This window comes from Zingiber officinale, chromosome 11A (assembly GCF_018446385.1).
Source record: "Zingiber officinale cultivar Zhangliang chromosome 11A, Zo_v1.1, whole genome shotgun sequence".
NCBI lineage: Eukaryota > Viridiplantae > Streptophyta > Magnoliopsida > Zingiberales > Zingiberaceae > Zingiber > Zingiber officinale.
In genome coordinates this window covers 92,757,824-92,777,007 of record NC_056006.1, presented here as the reverse complement: position 1 = coordinate 92,777,007, position 19,184 = coordinate 92,757,824, and positions in this window count along the sequence as shown.

Sequence of the window (19,184 nt, the reverse complement as noted above, 5' to 3'; positions counted from 1 at the left end):
ACTATAACATAATTTCACGAACATAAGTTATAAGCCCAACTAACAGCAAGGGTCTATAAGGATACTCTATATCCTACACTATGGTATGAAATAACAAATAAAAGTTTAGCAAGATGCTCAATATTCTATACTACAGTATGATCATCCTAACCATAAATGCAAACTCAAATCATCTACCAAGGGATCTAGTAGAATATACAACATCATATACTACGGTAAGATAATGTCATGCATATCTATAAACACCATCATGAATATCAAATATAACTGCATAGCTATCAATCATAGATCAAAACATATAAGGACAAACAATAAGGTATCAAATTTAGGAGTGATATAGGGTAGACTTAAGGTAAGCGAGTGACTATGACCTCATCAAAACATAGCAGTAAATAATCATGCACTATAATCAAAGTTATTGATCAGGTGATGAACAAGGAGGGCCCACCACCAAGGAGGTTCAACGTTTGGATGGTCGTCAAAGTCAAAAGGCGGTTAGCTAAGAGGCTAGCTAAGCCAAAGTCCCCATAAACCGAGCGGCAGGAGGAATCTGGGAAGTGGGGCCAAGCCCGCCAGCCGACCATCCTACCAGCCGAGCCGAACGAGTGGCCGGAGTAGTTTGTGGAAGTGAAGCCGAGCCTGCAACCCGATCGGCCTAAGGAGCGCAAAGAAGGTGGGTTAAATCTAAGACGGGCTGAGGACAGGGATACTCAAGCCGATTGGAACAGATATATCCATAGAAGGTCAAAGAGTTGGCCGACCGGATAGACCAAGGGAAGTTTCATCAGGCTAGTAGCCGACAACTAAGAGGGGGGATATGTGTCAACATCCTTTTGGGAGTCAATGCTGCCGGCGGACGGCGCGAATGGACAGAAAATCATACGGAAGAAGATTGCGCTGCCTTGGCAGAGATGTGTTTGCCCCGTTATGGTAAGGTGTCAGGGAGTCTTTCCCAATATTAGCTATTGAGGAAAGATTAGGAAGTCACGTCCGCCCGGGAAGTGTGTAGTCAACCCGTCGAAGCTCTATATAAGAAGAGGAGTAGCCACCCGCGGAGGTACGCGCAAGGATTCTCTAGAACCTCTATTCACTTCTCCTTCGCTTTCTCCATTCTTCACTTGCTGGTGTGTGACTTGAGCGTCGGAGGGCCGTCGCCAGGAACTCCCTCCCGGCTTGGCACTAACGACTTTTGATTGCAGGAGCGGAAAGCTTACATCGTAGCGGAGATCCACTTCAGCGTTATTTCCCGGTGGCCATTCTCTCAGCTTCAGGGTAGGATCAAATTGACGCCGTCTGTGGGAACTCAACCTGAACCCAGAAGCAGAGGATGGAAGACGTCGGACGATCAACGACCGTAACGCTGACGACAGAGGAGTTGGAAAGGTTAAACCAAGCTGGAATAGCAATAGCAATGGAACAACAGCAGCGAATGCTAGCCGAGCGGTCAGCACAAGAGCCAACCATCTCAAGATCCGGCCAGCCTGGAGATCTTGGTCGCGGGGCTGAACCTATAGTCTAGCCAGTTGGAGGCAAAAGATCAGAGACGACTGGGCCAGCACCAAACACACCAATCCCTTTTCACCAAGCGTTGTTTAGGACACCCTCAGAGGAAGAAGGCGGAGCCCAACGAGACTGAGGTTCCTCGTCAGATGAGGCGCCCGAGAGGGATGCAAGGAAGGGAAAAGTGCCGCGAGACGGGGATTCGCCCGAACGGATCAACGGGCAGTTCTCGCGAGGAATCATGGAGGACCCCTTACCTCGCCATTACATCCCATTGGCGATTGGGGAATACAATGGGAGCACCGATCCAGATGATCACTTGGCCAAGTTCGACAACGCGGCCACTCTCCACCAGTACACCGATGGAGTGAAATGCAGGGTATTCTTGACAACACTTTCAGAACCGGCTCAACGGTGGTTCACTAGGTTACCGACCGGGTCCATACGTAGCTTCAAGGATTTCCGGTCCGCTTTCCTGCACCACTTCACGAGTAGCCGTCGGCATCAAAAAACGAGCGTCAACTTGTTTTCACTAAAGCAAGGTCCTCGAGAAGCACTCAGGACGTGTATCCAACGATTTGACCAGATGGCAATGGACATACCAGCAGTCTCATCAGAAGTACTGGTAAATGCTTTCACTCAAAGGCTTGTGGAAGGTGAGTTTTTCCGATCCCTCATTCGTAGAACCCCGAAAGATTTCGATCATCTTCAAAGGAGGGCCACGAAATACATCAATGTAGAAGAGTCACAAGTAGCCCGAAGGAAAGAGGCGCCAACCGAGCCTCAATTGGCAACCAATCGGAGAAGACTAAGTAACCACCAGCCTCCGACTAGTCCTCGGGCCTCAGGGTCGCAACCGTATCCCGAGCCAAGAACGCATGCAGTCCATATGGAGGCCGCGCAGCTCAAGAAAGGCAAAAAGTGGATCCCCAATGTTCTGTAAATTCCACCAATCAGGAACGCACAACACGTGGGAGTATCGAGGCGACCCTAATGTGTATCGACCAGGGCCCAAGGAGTATAGATGTCGGTCGCCCACGTTGGATCGGCACCCCGAGCGCCGAATCGACCGAAAAGTCGAGAGTCAAAGGGCTTATGAGTCACGGGAGCATCGCCCTCGAGAGAGAAGCCCTGTCCGCGCCTCAGCCGATCGGAACAGACACTCGGCACGAGAAGAGGAGAATAGGAGAAACGCTTCCCGTGGAGAAATTGGGATGATCTCGGGTGGCCCATCCGGGGGAGATTCCAACCGAGCCTGGAAGGGCTACGCGCGGTAGCTGACCATCTACGCGGTAGGATGCAGCAAGGAGAAAGCAGAGGGACCCGAGATTAGCTTCGGCCCTAGGGACTTGCGGGGGATCGAAATCCCTCATGATGACGCGCTGATCATCAAGGCGGTGATCGCAAACTACACCATTCGTCGGACTTTCATCGACACAGGAAGCTCGGTAAACATTATTTTCAAACAAGCATTTGATTTATTGCAGATTGATAGGGCTGAACTCTTGCCCATGACAACACCACTGTACGGCTTCACTGGCAATGAAGTCACGCCAATCGGTCAGATGAAATTAACTATCTCGCTCGAAGAAGAGCCCCTGATTAGGACGTGCACCACGAACTTCATCGTGCTAGATACGCCCTCGGCGTACAACGTGATATTGGGCCAACCAACTCTCAATGAATTTCGAGCGGTGGTATCGACCTACTGCCAGAAGATTAAATTCCCAGTGGGGAATCTGGTAGGCAAAGTGCGTGGGGACTAGGTGGCAGCCCGGCGGTGTTATGTTGAGATGGTCAAGGCGAACGCTAAAGTCGCCAGGAAATGCCCTCGATTAGAAGTAAACGCCATCAGAGAGAAGCCACCCCCACTGGTATACGACAACAAGGAGGAGGTACAGATACATCCGAGTCAGCCGGAGGCTACCACCTTCGTAGCATCCGATCTAACCGGCCCACAAAAGAAGGAGCTGGTCGCCTGCCTTCAAAAGAACCACGATGTGTTTGCCTGGTCGACGCACGAGTTGCCCGGTGTCGATCCAAGTGTGGCGCTGCATGAACTACACGTTCGGCCAGACGCCCGACCAGGTGCTTCACTACGGCAAAGAAAATGAGGGAAGGCGACGGATGGAGCTTGACATGGTTGATGAAACGCGCGACAAAGCGACCGCCCGACTAATAGCTTACAGACAAAGGATGCAGCAAAACTATAATCGTCGGCTCCATGGACAGGTCCATTCAAAGTCGTAGAAAGGCTGCAGTCGGGTGCATACTACTTGGAGGACGCGGAGGGAAGGAGGCTGGATAGACCGTGGAGCGCAAATCACCTCCAACCTTACAGAGCTGGATGAGAGGTGAGCGAGTGAATTTATGTACACTTGCATGCATGTATGTTTCCTTGGTCGCAGGAAGAAAACAATTGGATCTCTCCTAAACCCCTTCCTATCAAACGCGTCATCGACGGTCGAGCGACGACCTTAAACCCTCGCGTCATCTACGGTCTAGCGGTGACCTTAAACCCTCGCGTCATCGATGGTCGAGCGACGACCTTAAACCCTCGCATCATCGACGGTTGAGCGACGACCTTAAACCCTCGTATGATCGAGCGATAAGTAAGAACAAGATGATCGCCTAATCATATTCAAGGACGATCAAAATATCGAGGAAAATTGTCAGAGATAAGACAAAAGCAAGTTACATCTTAAAAATTTAGGCCAACCGGGTACCCACGATGGCCGACTAATACAACTCAAAAAGTCACTTGGCGAATTGAGATGACAGAAACACTTTCAAGGGTTCACTCCAAATAATCCAAAGCATCATCGGGGATAGAGGCATTAAGCTGGTCGCGATCAATCGTGGAGCTGGGCAGATCGGTATGCAGATGCCCCTTTTTCTTGAGTTGATCGAAAATGTTGTCCACAACGCAGCCGAAAAGTCGGAGAACTCGGGCAACGAACTTATCCACGAAGGTGTCAGATCGGATGTAAGCCACCTTCATCACTTCAAATTGGCTGGGCTCGTAGGCCCCCAAGGCCAACTAGGCGCTCTCCAGATCTGCCTTCACCACCGCAAGATCGGCGTCCTTGTCGGATAGCTGGCTTTTTAAAGTGCCTTCCTGCGACTCGCAAGCCTGCCGCTCGGACAATAGCAGACCTTCAACATTTTTCAGCTTGTCTTCCGTCTGCTTTAGCTTCTGCTCAAGAGCCCGGGCTTCCGCATTTTTCTTTTCCAGATCCTCAACAGCCCTTTGCTTGCGGTTGGCCGCCAGAGTGATTTTTCCCTCGAAGGTGGAGATCTCTTTCTTGAGTCGGTCAATATACCCGACTTGCTCGGCGCTCTTACCCTGCTCGGCGGTCAGCAGCTCTTCACTTTTGGCTAAGTCAGCTTGCAGCTGAGCCACCTGAGTGTCGATTAGACCGTGAGTGGTGCCGAACTGGCCAGGGGTTTCCTTCAGCCGTTTCAACTCATCCTCTACAAAGGCAAGCCTCTGGCTCATAGCCAGACCGTCCACCCAAAATTGCGAAAGTCGTGGTTGGAACGGGATCAAAAACAAGGCCAAATTAATCGGTATGGAAGTTAAGAGAAAAACTCACGCGGGTAATCTGCTAAGTATAACTGTTCGCTAATACACCCGGAGGAGCAACCGCCGCCCGGGTGCGCGCATCTTCCCATATCTCGGCCAAATGGCCTTTAATGATAATCCGGTGTTCAGTCTGATCGGCGGAGCCGCCCGACGCTGAAAGGTCTTCAGTAGGAAGGTGGAGTGTGGCCGTGACGTGTCTCCGACGAGTTATGACCGAATGGGAAGAGGTTGATCGGCCCGCGCGGGAAGAAGAGGGCACGGGGTTGATGCTTGACCTTAAGATGCGACCCTGAGCCGATAATGGCGGCAGACCAGCGGCGGGAGAGGCAACGAGAGGGGCGGAAGGTGTCCGGTCAGAAGAGACATTGGTAGCCTCCGACAATATCTGACCGGAAGCACCGGTCTGATCGGCAACCCTCGCCACCGAAGTCGCGGAGCAAGCAGCTTTCTTCGCGCGACGCCTCTTGCGCGTATTCTCAAGTGGCGCTTCCGATTGCGAGCCCTCTTCTGGAGCTAGCTAATCCGCCGGAAACTCCGAGATCGGCGCTGCTGCTGCTCCGACTGGCATCAAGTTCGACTCCCCACCGGCCTCCTGAGTAGGCCCCTGTTCGGGCAGTACCGGTCTGGGGAGATCTTCCGGCTGAAACCCTCGCTCGGCCAACACTTCAATCACTACCTGGTCAACATCGGCAGTGGTAAGCTTCGATTGCCCGACCAAGTGCGCTTGCATCATGATGTCGACTGCAAAATAAAGAAAGAAATCAGTTAGATAAAGAGAAAAGAGGAAAATTGATGGTGTACCTAGGTTGATCGGTTCGTCGGGGCTGATCGGACTAAGGCCAAAAAGAGCCAAGACTCCTTCCTCCAGCAGCTTGTGAATGTTGAACTTCTGGCCAGCTAGCATGGAGGCAACAAGCAAGTAGGCGGGAGTGTTCTTGTAGCGAGGCAACGAAGGTTAGGGTTCCAGCGAAAGTTGCCAAGTGGTTTGGAAGGAAGGCCGGTCGGGGAAGTGGACAAAGAAGAAGTATTCTCTCCAATGCTTATTGGAGGAAGGCATCCTATCAAAAAAGACCAAGCCCGGTCGAGCTTGTAAGAGGAAAGTGCCTGGCTGATCGGATAGCTTGGGGTAATAAAAAAAGTGGAAAATCGAAAGGGTCAAAGGAATGCGATGTAAGAGGAATAGGATAATTACCCTCACAGAAGGCGAAAGGAGTTAGGGACTAGCTGAGAAAGGGATAGACCGAAGTATCTACAAACATCAATGATGAAGGGATGAAGAGGAAGCCGCAGACCGACAGCAAATTGGTCGCGGAAGAAGCAGACATAGCCGGTCGGCGGAGCGGAAGGTCGATCGGTGGCTAGTGGGACATGGATCTCGTAGCCGGGAGGGAGTTCAAAGGTATTGGCTAGGGTTTGGGCATCATTCTCATCGAACTGTGACTCCATAGTATCGTACTAAGGGCCCGAAGCAGAGGACGAAGGCTGCGATGCACCGGCCATGATAGAAGGGAGGAAACGAGAGGAGTCGGGAGGAAGTGCAAAAAGAAAAAGAGGACAGAGGCAAGAGCAGGAGCTCACCGGAAAATCGCAGAGGACAGAGCAGTAAGGGGCTACAGGAGAAGACAATGGACTTACCCGAAATAGGAATGACAGGGAGCAGAAGGATTTGCTGAAGAACACGAGGTGTTCACCGGAGAACACGGGAAAATCGCTAAAGAGCACGAACGAAGTCGCCGGAAACAAAAGCATGAAAGAGAGAAGACGGCGGTGATAAGCTTATAAACACCAAGAGACCTCGTTTAGCCGTTCGATCAACAACACAAACACCTAGAGGCAAATCCGGCCGTTAAAATTCAAATAACCCCAAAGGTCACATCCCAGCCTGTCGCCTCAAACGTGCGCCGGCAGGGGGGACGCGTGGCGTGCATCGATAAGGCAGTTGTCAGGGCAATTAAGGAAGTGTGCTTCACATAAACGCCTCAGGTTGGTGCAGGTTCCAAGAGATTTTGCGGAAAGCACCTTGGCAACGGCTCCAGAAGCCAATCGAGTAAAGATAGAAAGCATGTGGATAAACAATCTGGCATCCCAGCCGACCAACAATTAAGGATGGGCCAACTGGCATAAGTGACCGTTACGCCCTTAGGGAGTCACTTCTTCACAACACTTTGTCCAGTCAATCGAACTTATAGCCTCCTTCGACTAGACTTAAAGGGGAGGCATGTGATCCGGTGATGAACAAGGAGGGCCCACCACCAAGGAGGTTCAACGTTTGGATGGTCGTCAAAGTCAAAAGGTGGTCAGCGAAGAGGCTAACCAAGCCAAAGTCCCCATAAACTGAGCGGCAGGAGGAATCTGGGAAGTGGGGCCAAGCCCGCCAGCCGACCAGCCTATCAGCTGAGCCGAATGAGCGGCCGGAGTAGTTTGTGGAAGTGAAGCCGAGCCTGCAAACCCGATCGACCTAAGGAGCGCAAAGAAGGTGGGTTAAATCTAAGACTGACTGAGGACAGGGGTACTCAAGCCGATTGGAACAGATATATCCGTAGAAGGTCAAAGAGTTGGCCGACCGGATAGACCAAGGGAAGTTTCATCAGGCTAGTAAACGACAACTAAGAGGGGTGATATGTGTCAACATCCTTTTGGGAGTCAATGTCGCCGGCGGACGGCGCGAATGGACAAAAAATCGTACGGAAGAAGATTGCGTCGCCTTGGCAGAGGTGCATTTGCCCCATTATGGTAAGGTGGCAGGGAGTCTTTCCCAATATTAGCTATTGAGGAAAGCTTAGGAAGTCGCGTCCGCCCGGGAAGTGTATAGTCAACCCGTTGAAGCTCTATATAAGAAGAGGAGTAGCCACCCACGGAGGTACGCGCAAGGATTCTCTAGAACCACTATTCACTTCTCCTTCACTTTCTCCATTCTTCACTTGCTGGTGTGTGACTTGAGCGTCGGAGGACCGTCGCCGGGAACTCCCTCCCGGCTTGGCACTAACGACTTTTGATTGCAGGAGCGGAAAGCTTACATCGTAGCGGAGATCCACTTCAGTGTTATTTCTCGATGACCATTTACTTAGCTTCAGGGCAGGATTAGTTATCAAGAAGATAAGCAAGATCTACCCACCTCAAATGTAGAATATACCTTGATGTCCTCAAATCAAAGAGTATGTCTTTAGCTTGAATCTCACACTATTCATCATTTCCATTTCTTCTTCGACGATGACGTACAGGGTGATAGTCTACGACTCGTGGTAGCAGCAGCCTCCAGCGATGACGTTCGTCGATGAGGAGCTAAGCTTGTAGGTGGCGAATAGCATGACACCATGCGGCTGCTCAGACTTCACGACGTTCGGTGGTGGCGACTAGGAGAAGAGGAAGGAGTCGTTGGCGTTGGCTGCTCACTTAGACAAAGGGCTCTGTCAGTGGTCGGCATGACGTGTGGAGGTGGCTGGCAACATCAGTGATTGTGAAGCGACACACGCGGTAGCTACGCGAAGACGCGACTGTTGGGACATGCGAGCAGAAGCTTAACTCGTGCGAGGCGGTGGCAAAGAGCGCAAGTGGACAGAGGAGAGAGTCGGCTAGTGTTGATTGCTTGTCAGGATAGCTCGCCCTCGGTGATGGCGGGGCATGCAGGAGCAGTGCCCGTCGAGCGTGCGGCGTTGCGTGGGATAGCACAACTGCTCTCGGCTATCGGCGACAACAAGCACTGCCGAAGGAGAGGTTTGCGGCACTGGCGGTTGGGCACTTGCTACGACACCAGTGGCGGCATCACAAGGGCGTGTGTAGACTTTGGGATGGTGTCCGTTTCAATAGACCCGATAGCAACGGTTGAACTCGGGCGTGGAGAGGCTAGCCGGCCATTGCGTCAACGATGAAGCACGGGGAAGGAGAGTTCGCGTGACGACTGCTCGGTAGGTTGGATTAGGTTGGGACGTCTTCCGTACACCCGGTGCACCGATGATGCTGGCAGATGCGGTGCGCAGGCAGCGCCGTGCACAGGTTCATGTGCGACGAGGAAGAGGAGAGTCGACCTGACTTTTAAGGTTAGGGAGAAAAACAAAAATAATTTTGGAAAATCAACATTTCCACACATAAATAGGATATCTAAAACAGACTTTTCTTTTACCTGTTTATCCCAATAAAACATAAAAGGAATTCTTTAAAATCTATAAAAAATCTAGAAAATTTAATAAATTTATATCAACTTAATCTCTGATAAATTATTCCCTAAAATAATTTAATTAAGTCAAATTTTAATTATTTACATCTTTATCTATATTTTTTGCATATTATAATTGCATACTGAATCCATCCGTAGTTTTAAGGATTTCTGAACGACCTTCCTCCAATAATCGTCGATATCAGAAGACGACTATAAATATGTTCTCCCTTAAGCAAGAACCAAGGAGACATTACAAGCCTTCATCAAGAGATTCAACCAAGTGGTCATGGACGTCCCGCCAGTCACTCAAGAAATTCTGGTAAGTGCATTTTCACAAGGACTTACAAATAATGATTTCTTTTGATCCCTCATCAGGAAGCCTCTAAGAGACTTTCATCATCTACTCAGATGGGCTACCAAATATATCAACTTGAAAAAAGCCCAGTCAACTCAGAAGAAAGAAATAATCCTTAAGCATGTTGCTATTTACAACGTCGATTGACCAACAACAATGTGCACCCAAAAGGATCCCGAGCGGGTGCTCAACAGCAACATTAGGAGTCTCGACCACATGCAGTCCAGCATGTGAAAGTTGAACAGATGAGATCCATCAAGCCTCGACCATGGACCCCGATGTTTTGCTCCTACCATCGCTCGACGACACACAACATCAAGGACTACTACCACTTTAGTCCTATGCCTCGCCGACTGACCCCTTAAGGATATCATCGACGATCTCCCTCTCCAACCATTAACATCACCGCTGACCGAGAGCCCAAGATCAAGACAACACCCCGGCTGAGCGGAACCAGCAACAACCCCAACAGAGAGACAACTAAAGACCCACAAGGGCATTAGCCGAATGGCTAATGCGCCGGTCAAATCGCAATGAAGAAAATCAGGGTAACACAACTTGGGGCAATATCAGCATGATAGTAGGTGGCCCGACCAATGATGACTCCAACCACGCTAGGAAATCACATGCATAGAGGTTGAAGATCCATGTAGTTAGGTGCAGCGCAAAAAAGGCTCAAGGACCATAAATTAATTTCGGTCCTCGAGATTTGGAGGAAGTTAAAATCCCTCATGATGACCCCTTAATCATTAAAGTGGTAATCACTAACTATAATATCCACCGGACTTTTGTTAACACAAGCAACTTGGTCAACATCACATTCAAGAAGGCGTTCGACCAGTTGTAAATAGAAAAAAGCAAGCACCAGCCCACGACGACTCCATTGTACGGTTTCATTGGCAATGAGATTCTGCCGATCGGCCAAGTTCGGTTGGTCATATCCCTTGGAGAGGAGCCGCTCATGAGGACTCACCACACGAATTTCATCATGGTGGGCACCCCCTCGACGTACAACATGATACTTGGTCGACTAGGGCTGAATGAGTTCCAAGCCATTGTATTTACACTTTTTCCAAAAGATCAAGTTTCCTGTTGACAACTCAGTGGGCGAGGTTAAAGATGATCAGCTAGTGACACGCAGATGCTACGTGGAGGTTGTAAGAGTCGAGTCTTGAGTCATCTAGAAGGCACAACGACTTGAGGTCAACACAATTCGGGAGACTCCCCCAACTCTAGTTTATGAAGAAAAAAGAAGTACAAATTCATTCCAACTAACCGGAGGCCACCACATTCATCGCGGCCGATCTGAGCCCCGAGAAGGAGTCTGAACTAGTTGACTGCTTCAAGTAGAATCACGATGTATTTGCATGGATGACCCACGAGCTCTCAGGCATCTCCCCAGCAATAATGCAACATGAGTTGCACGTCCAACTAAACACTCGGTCGATCAAGCAGAAGAAAAGGGATTTTGGGGCGGAGCAATCAAATTATCCGAGCTGAGGTGGAAAAGCTGCTTGAGGTTGGACATATCTGGGAAGTGCAATTCCTGAGCTGGCTTGCCAATGTTGTATTTGTTGGTTAGTCCTAGGAAGAGCGTACCGGTTCCACTGTACAAAAATTTTGTACAAGTGTCGAACATTTCCTAAATAACCTATTGTGTTCTTTAGAAGTTAAATTAGGAATCGCAGACGGAACTTAACATCATCGATTCCAAATTTAACTTATCTGTTCTTAATGGTTTAGATTTGAATCACAAGCGGAACTTAACACTATTGATTCAAATCCACCTACGTTATAAATTTCATTAAATATTAATTTCTAAAATTGACTTCCAGGACTGCATGGCGAGGCACATAACCTTCTTGGGTATGGGAGCATCCACCACCGCCTAGGCAAAGCCTTTTAAGGAAAGCTAATATTTAATTTCCTTATATAACTCTAGGTTTAATCAAAAGAAACAATCGAATCACAAATTCGAAAAAAAAAACAAAGAAAACACAACTTTGAAACAAATCCAAAAAACTAGAATCTAATGTCTCTTAGAATTCATACAAATAAAAATAACTAGCATGATGCGGAAGAAAATTACTAGTTATACCTTTTCTTTGTATGCTAATGACCTCGAGATCTTCTGCCGTATTCCTCACCTTGCCTTGTGTTGGGAGATTGTTGGTGTAATATTCCCCAGGTCAAGGTTGACCTAGTTTGACTGAGCTTGAATTGGGTCAAGCTCGAGTCTTAATGTTTATGTTTTGATGGTTTGACAATACATGTGGACAACACATGGAGGTTGCAGGTGCAATTGTTCATGTGTGGAGATTGTGATGGAGAGTCAAGTAGGTCAAGGTTGACCGGATACTTGACTGGAAAGACCTGGTGAGTGAAGTCAGGCAGAAGGAAAGTCCTAGTGAGTGAAGTTAGGCAGAAGGAAAATCCTGGTGAGGGAAGCCAGGTGAAAGTCCTAGTGAGTGAAGCTAGGCAGAAGGAAAATCCTGGTGAGTGAAGCCAGGTGAAAGTCCTAGTGAGTGAAGCTAGGCAGAAGGAAAATCCTGGTGAGTGAAGCCAGGTGAAAGTCCTAGTGAGTGAAGCTAGGCAGAAGAAAAATCCTGGTGAGTGAAGTCAGGTGAAAGTCTTAGTGAGTGAAGCTAGGCAGTTGGAAGTCCTGGTGAGTGAAGCCAGACACGGGGAAAATCCATATGGGTAAAGGTTGACCAGACATCTGGTGAAAGTCCAAGTAGGTCAAGAGATTGATCGGATACTTGGCACGAGGAGAAAAGTCCAAGTGGGTCAAAGGGATTGACCAGACACTTGGTGAGAGAGTCCTAGCAGGTCAAGGGTAACCAGATGCTAGGCATGATGTACCAACAGGTCAAGGTTGACTGGATGTTGGTTTGAGGGGCTTGGGACTTGGTTTTGGGCAAAAACCAGCAGCTGGATCGATCAGCCGATCAATTGGCTGGAGCCCAATCGATCGGTCGATCAATTGGGGAGTCCCTGCGAGAAGCCTTCATCCCAATCGATCAGTGGATCGATTGGGAGGCAATCGCGAGCGCACAGAAGCCTGCTGGATCGATCAGCCGATCGATCAGTGGATCGATTGGGAAGCTGCGACTTGTCGCGATAAGTCTTGGATCGATCTATTGATCGATCCAGGTATTTCCTGAGAGCACAGAGCCGCTCTGGATTGATCAGTGGATCGATCCAAAGTCTTCCCGATCGATTGGGAGCAATCCAATCGACCGGGATCCGACCGTTGGCGCAGATAAAGGCCGTTGGAGTGCATCTTCTTCGGTAGAACTTGCACTGTTCATCTCCGATCCTCTCCAGCGAGCACAGCAGCTCTCCACACTTCTTCTCCACTCTACCGCCAGTTCTTGAAGGGTTCTTGGAGCAAGGTTTGCTAGTGATCCAAGATCAAGAGGCGGGCTACAACAAGAAGTTAGGGTTAGGGTTTTCACTACATAACTTGTAAGCTTTTGCTTGTATTTTGTCTCCCTTTCCTTCTTCTTGTATTGAGAGTGTTGTAGGGCTTCTCCGCCTTCGGTAGTTACCAAAAAGGAGTGTTTATTAGTGGAGGTATGTGTGTGTGCGTGGATCCTTGGACAGGTCACCTCTTGTGAGGTGGATACCAAGTAAAATCCATTTGTTAGCGTTGTATGCATGTGTTTCTTTGTATTTTCGCTGCACATCCTTGAAGAAACAAGCAACAAAGCACACGAGCACGCGACGAGCTATTCACCCCCCCCCCTCTAGCTACATTTTCGGTCCCAACAAGTGGTGTCAGAGCGAGGCCGCTCTTTACCGGAATCATCGCCTGAAGGGGCAAACAAAACAAGGAAAGCTAGAGGGTGAAGAAGTTGGAGCAAATTCATCAAAGTCGAAGAATTCAAGAAGCTCAACTTCAAGATACAATTCCAAGATGGACTTGGATTTGACACAAGGGTGGCTCCACCGTACACATCTACAAACTTCGATCTTTGGAAATCAAGGATCGAAAACTTCTTAATAGTGGAGATAGAGCAATGGTTTACTCTCATGGAAGGTTTCGTAGCTCCAAAGAACTCCAAGGGAAAAGTCTTCAAGAAAAGCAAATGGAGCAAAGAACATATTCAAAGGAGCGAGACAAATGATAAAGTGACCAAGCTTTTGGTCAACTTATTGCCTGGCCACATTTTGGCTCAAATTGGAGAGTTCAAGGATGCTAAGGAGCTATGGAGCAAATTGGCATCAATTCATGAGATCCCCTCCACTGCACCAATCCAAGAAGAATCCAAAGAGGGTGACTCATTGGAGCAAAATCAAAAGGAAGAGGAAGAGGACTCTGAAGTTGAGAGATGCTCAACTTCCGAAGAAGAAGAAATCCAAGAATCCTCATCCTCAAAGGAGTGCAATCAAAAGAGCAAGGAAGGAGCATATTCCTTGTTTCATGCACAAGAGGATGAAGAAGCTTCCACCTCCACAAGTCAAGTCAAATCAAATGGAGGAATATCATTATCGGATCAAGAGGAAACCTCTACATCCACATCATATGGAGGACCAAGTGCCATCCCTATATGTGAAGGTAAAAATATCTCAATTAATAATAAAAATCACATTATATGTTTTGAGTGTAGGGAGAATGGGTACTACAAGAGCAAGTGTCCAAAATTAGTCAAGAAGAAGGGCCAAGTGGCACAAAAGGGCAAGGAGAAGCCCAAGGAGTCCATCCCCACAACAAAGAAGAGCAAGGAGCACATTGTGTGCTTCTTGTGCCAACAAAGAGGGCATTACCGAAGTCAATGCCCTAAGGGGAAGAAGGTGGTCAAGGCTCAAGGAGGAAGCTCAATTCAAGGGTGAGCCTCCAAGGTAAAAAGAAAGGTAACTTTTATTGAGCCTACCCTTTTAAATTATGGTAAAAAGCATGATAGTTCTAATTTATATCACTTCAATGTTATTTACCATGAAAATAGGAGGCATGATAAAGTTAAGGAAAATCATGTAGCTTTTCATGCTAAATCCTCTCAACCTAGGTTTAAAAGGGTAGATAAGAATTTAGGCAAGGACCCTAAGGATTCTAGGTTTTTGCTTAAGAAAAAGAAAAATCAAGATTTTAGTGAAAAATCTAAGGTTGAGGAATTATGGAAAGAAAATCAAGTCTTGAGGTCAAGACTTGATAAATTAGAGAATACCCTTAGAAAAATCACAAATGGAACACAAGGGTCTAAGGGTAAAAACCTAGGTTTAGGACAACAAAAGTCATCCAATGGCCATAGAGGTTTGGGATACAAACCTAAGACTAAGAAGGATGAAATTTCTTACCATAGAGTTCCATATAGGTATGGAACCAACCCTAGGTCTAAGGGTCAAGTCAAAAGTACAAGGAAAGTTATCCCTAAGAGTATTTTTGCAACAAACGTGACTAAGACTTCTAAGAAGTCTAAGAAAGTCACAAAGAAGATCATAAGGGAAGCAATCCCTAGAGTTGACCTAGAAAAGGTGACCAAGGCTTCTAATAAGCCAAACAAGGTCACTAGAAAGGTATCTAGGGAAGTTATCCCTAGTGAATACCTAGAGCATCCAAGGAGCATCAATAGGTTTTGGGTTCCTAGGAGCATTTTCTCTACCCCATAGATGGGTTAGAGGGTGTCAACTCTAAGAAGAAGGGTAGTTAACCCAACTTTGAAGAAATTGACACTCAAGGAGCATTTTCAATGTTATTATTAACCTTTGAAAATGGAATGGATCTATGATTTACTCTTTGAAAGAGTAAAATGTGCCAAACTTGAGAAGTATTGGTTTTAATCTTAATTGGCACAATTTGGAAAAACATAAGAAATACCAAGTTGAGATTTTGATATTTTCTTAGTGTTACTCTCGTGGAAGAAAAATATGCCAACATTTGAGGAATAAGTTTAATTTCAATTTGCATGAGTTAATCAAGAGAACTAGAAATGCCAATTTAGGTTTTGACATTTTCTTGGCACGTTTAGAGGGTAATCTAGGTTTAATTTTTAATTTAGCTAAGGTTTAAGGACACTTAGATAGGTAATATATGTATTTTATTTATGCTAAATCTCGTCATGATTGTTTGCCCATTATATGCCATGACATCATGATTATTTTTGCATTCATACCTTATGATGAAAAACATAAAAATACCATGTCATGACATACATACATCATGTAGTTATAGGATTTTTTTTTAAAATATTTCTTTTTGATGTATGCCATAACATTATCATGCATTATGTTTATTTCCTTAAAATTAAGGACAAATGACATTTATCAACAGGTGGTGTCAACAAGTGACATCCTAGGTGGATGTTCAATATCCACAAAATGCCTAGATAGATATGCATGATTCCTAGACTAGGGCAAAACTAAATTTTACATCTCACAAAGACCCATAAGGTGACTTGTATGTGTTTTAGTGTACATTAGATACAAGTGAGATGTTAGGATGATGAACAAAACTCAAGATGTTAACTTAGTGCATTCTTTTGAGTTTTAAGTTCATCAAAACACATAGTTATGTGTTTTCCCATCATTGGGAAAGCTAATGTATAAGTCATGTGCATTAAGCCCAAGGAACATGGTGGGATATTGGTTTTGAAAAACATTTTAAAATGCTTTTGGAAAACCTTGATAAAGACTATCTTTTGATAGTAATCATCATTGAATAGTTAGACACAAACTTGAAGAAAACACTAAAATTTTTGCAAGTTTTCAAGTTTGTGTCAATCTTTGAAAATATGATGTATTTTCATAGAAAACTATTTTCCTTGATAGTATATACCCTAAATAATGTCTATACAAATTTTCACGATTTTTGAAATTTTGTAGATTTTTCTAGGGGTTTCTGAAATTCACTAAAAGTGAATTTCAGAACTATTAGGCCTTCAATCGATCACCCGATCGATTGAAGGGTCTCAATCGATCGGGCGATCGATTGAGGGCAGGCTTCTCGTGAATAGAAGCTTCCTGGATCGATCCACCGATCGATCCAGCCCTCCTGAATCGATCAGTGGATCGATTCAGGCTGGTTCAATCGATTGGAACCCAACTCCAATCGATCGAAGATGCTGATTTTGGCTGGGAAAGCTTATTTTCAACATTTTGAACCTATTTTAATCTAGGTAACCATTCCAAACCCCTAAAAATACATTTGTATACATAAAAAGGGTGTTTTCATATTGAAAACAAGGATGAATTGGTTAAGGGAGACTAACTAGAAGTTTACGTTTGAGGTTGTTTCAATATTGAATTTTTGAACCTCAAAGCTTCTAAATTTGGATTTCCTAAAGGTTTAGGAATTCCAAGTCATTGTTGGTGCAATGACAGAAGGTATGACCATGTCTTTAGGGGGAGTTACTCTTTAAAGATATAAAAACTATTTTTTTCATGAACCTTGGAAGGCGGTTAACCTTCTTTTAAGAACATGCTTAAGGTTGAGCGTTTGAACTTTATTGGGGAGTGGATATCCTCATTGTTCAAATGGTTCAAGTTGGTATATGTTCATGGATGAACATTCGATACAAATGAAGGGTATGAGACCTTTATTTGGGTTATTGGACCTTGTTAATGCTCAAGGACGAGCATTGATGATAATGAAGGGTATGTGACCTTCATTATTGTGTTGTGAACAACGAGTGAAGTTGTGAACAACGTAGGGTAACTCTTCAAGGGGAGAGTTTGTTTTGTTACGTGCCCAAAGATGAGGCATGTAGGGATTTGATGTGTGCCAATAGGGGGAGAATGAAAGGGTTTAAGTTAGACCTTCATTATCTAAGAGAGAGTTTGCCCTCTTAGGGGGAGAATGTAGGGTTTAACTTACGTCTTCATTACCTAGTGGCATGAAGGGAGTTGAGGCTACGGGATTAGCCTAACTTAAATGTGGTATTGTCAAACATCAAAAAGGGGGAGATTGTTGATATAATATTCCCCAGGTCAAGGTTGACCTAGTTTGACTGAGCTTGAATTGGGTCAAGCTCGAGTCTTAATGTTTATGTTTTGATGGTTTGACAATACATGGAGGTTGCAGGTGCAATTGTTCATGTGTGGAGATTGTGATGGAGAGTCAAGTAGGTCAAGGTTGACCGGATACTTGATTGGAAAGACCTGGTGAGTGAAGCCAGGCAGAAGGAAAGTCCTAGTGAGTGAAGCTAGGCAGAAGGAAAATCCTAGTGAGTGAAGCCAGGTGAATGTCCTAGTGAGTGAAGCTAGGCAGAAGAAAAATCCTGGTGAGTGAAGTCAGGTGAAAGTCCTAGTGAGTGAAGTTAGACAATTGGAAGTCCTGGTGAGTGAAGCTAGGCAGTGAGAAAATCTTGGTGAGTGAAGTCAGGTGAAAGTCCTAGTGAGTGAAGCTAGGCAGTTGGAAGTCTTGGTGAGTGAAGCCAGTCACGGGGAAAATCCAGATGGGTCAAGGTTGACCAGACATATGGTGAAAGTCCAAGTAGGTCAAGGGATTGATCGGATACTTGGCACGAGGATAAAAGTCCAAGTGGGTCAAAAGGATTGACCAAACACTTGGTGAGGGAGTCCTAGCATGTCAAGGGTGACCAGATGCTAGGCGTGATGTACCAACAGGTCAAGGTTGATCGGATGTTGGTTTGAGGGGCTTGGGACTTGGTTTTGGGCAAAAACCAGCAGCTGGATCGATCAGCCGATCGATTGGCTAGAGCCAAATCGATCGGCCGATCAATTGGGGAGTCCCTGCGAGAAGCCTTCGTCCCAATCGATCAGTGGATCGATTGGGAGGCAGTTGCGAGCGCACAGAAGCCTGTTGGATCGACCAGCCGATTGATCCAAAGGCCCCAATTGATCAGTGGATCGATTGGAAAGCTGCGATTTGTCGCGATAAGCCTTGGATCGATCCGTTGATCGATCCAGGCATTTCCTGAGAGCACAGAGGCGCTCTGGATCGATCAGTGGATCGATCCAAAGCCTCCCCGATCAATTGGGAGCAATTCAATCAATCGGGATCTGACCGTTGGCGCAGATAAAGGCCGTTGGCGTGCGTCTTCTTCGGTAGAACTTGCACTGTTCATCTCCGATCCTCTCCAGCGAGCACAGCAGCTCTCCACACTTCTTCTCCACTCTACCGCCAGTTCTTGAAGGGTTCTTGGAGCAAGGTTTGCTAGTGATCCAAGATCAAGAGGCGGGCTACAACAAGAAGTTATGGTTAGGGTTTTCATTACATAACTTGTAAGCTTTTGCTTGTATTTTGTCTTCCTTTCCTTCTTCTTGTATTGAGAGTGTTGTAGGACTTCTCCACCTTCGGTAGTTACCGTAAAGGAGTGTTTATTAGTGGAGGTGTGTGTGTGTGTGCGTGGATCTTTGGACTAGTCACCTCTTGTGAGGTGGATACCAAGTAAAATCCATTTGTTAGCGTTGTATGCATGTGTTTCTTTGTATTTCCGCTGCACATCCTTGAAGAAACAAGCAACGAAGCACACGAGCACGCGACAAGCTATTCACCCCCCCTCTAGCTACATTTTCGGTCCCAACACCTTGAACGTTGTGTGGGCGACGATCCTCCAAGATGAACACCATCCAAAGAACTTCTCCTCCTTCTTCTAAGTTTCGGCCACTACAACCACAAGGAAGCA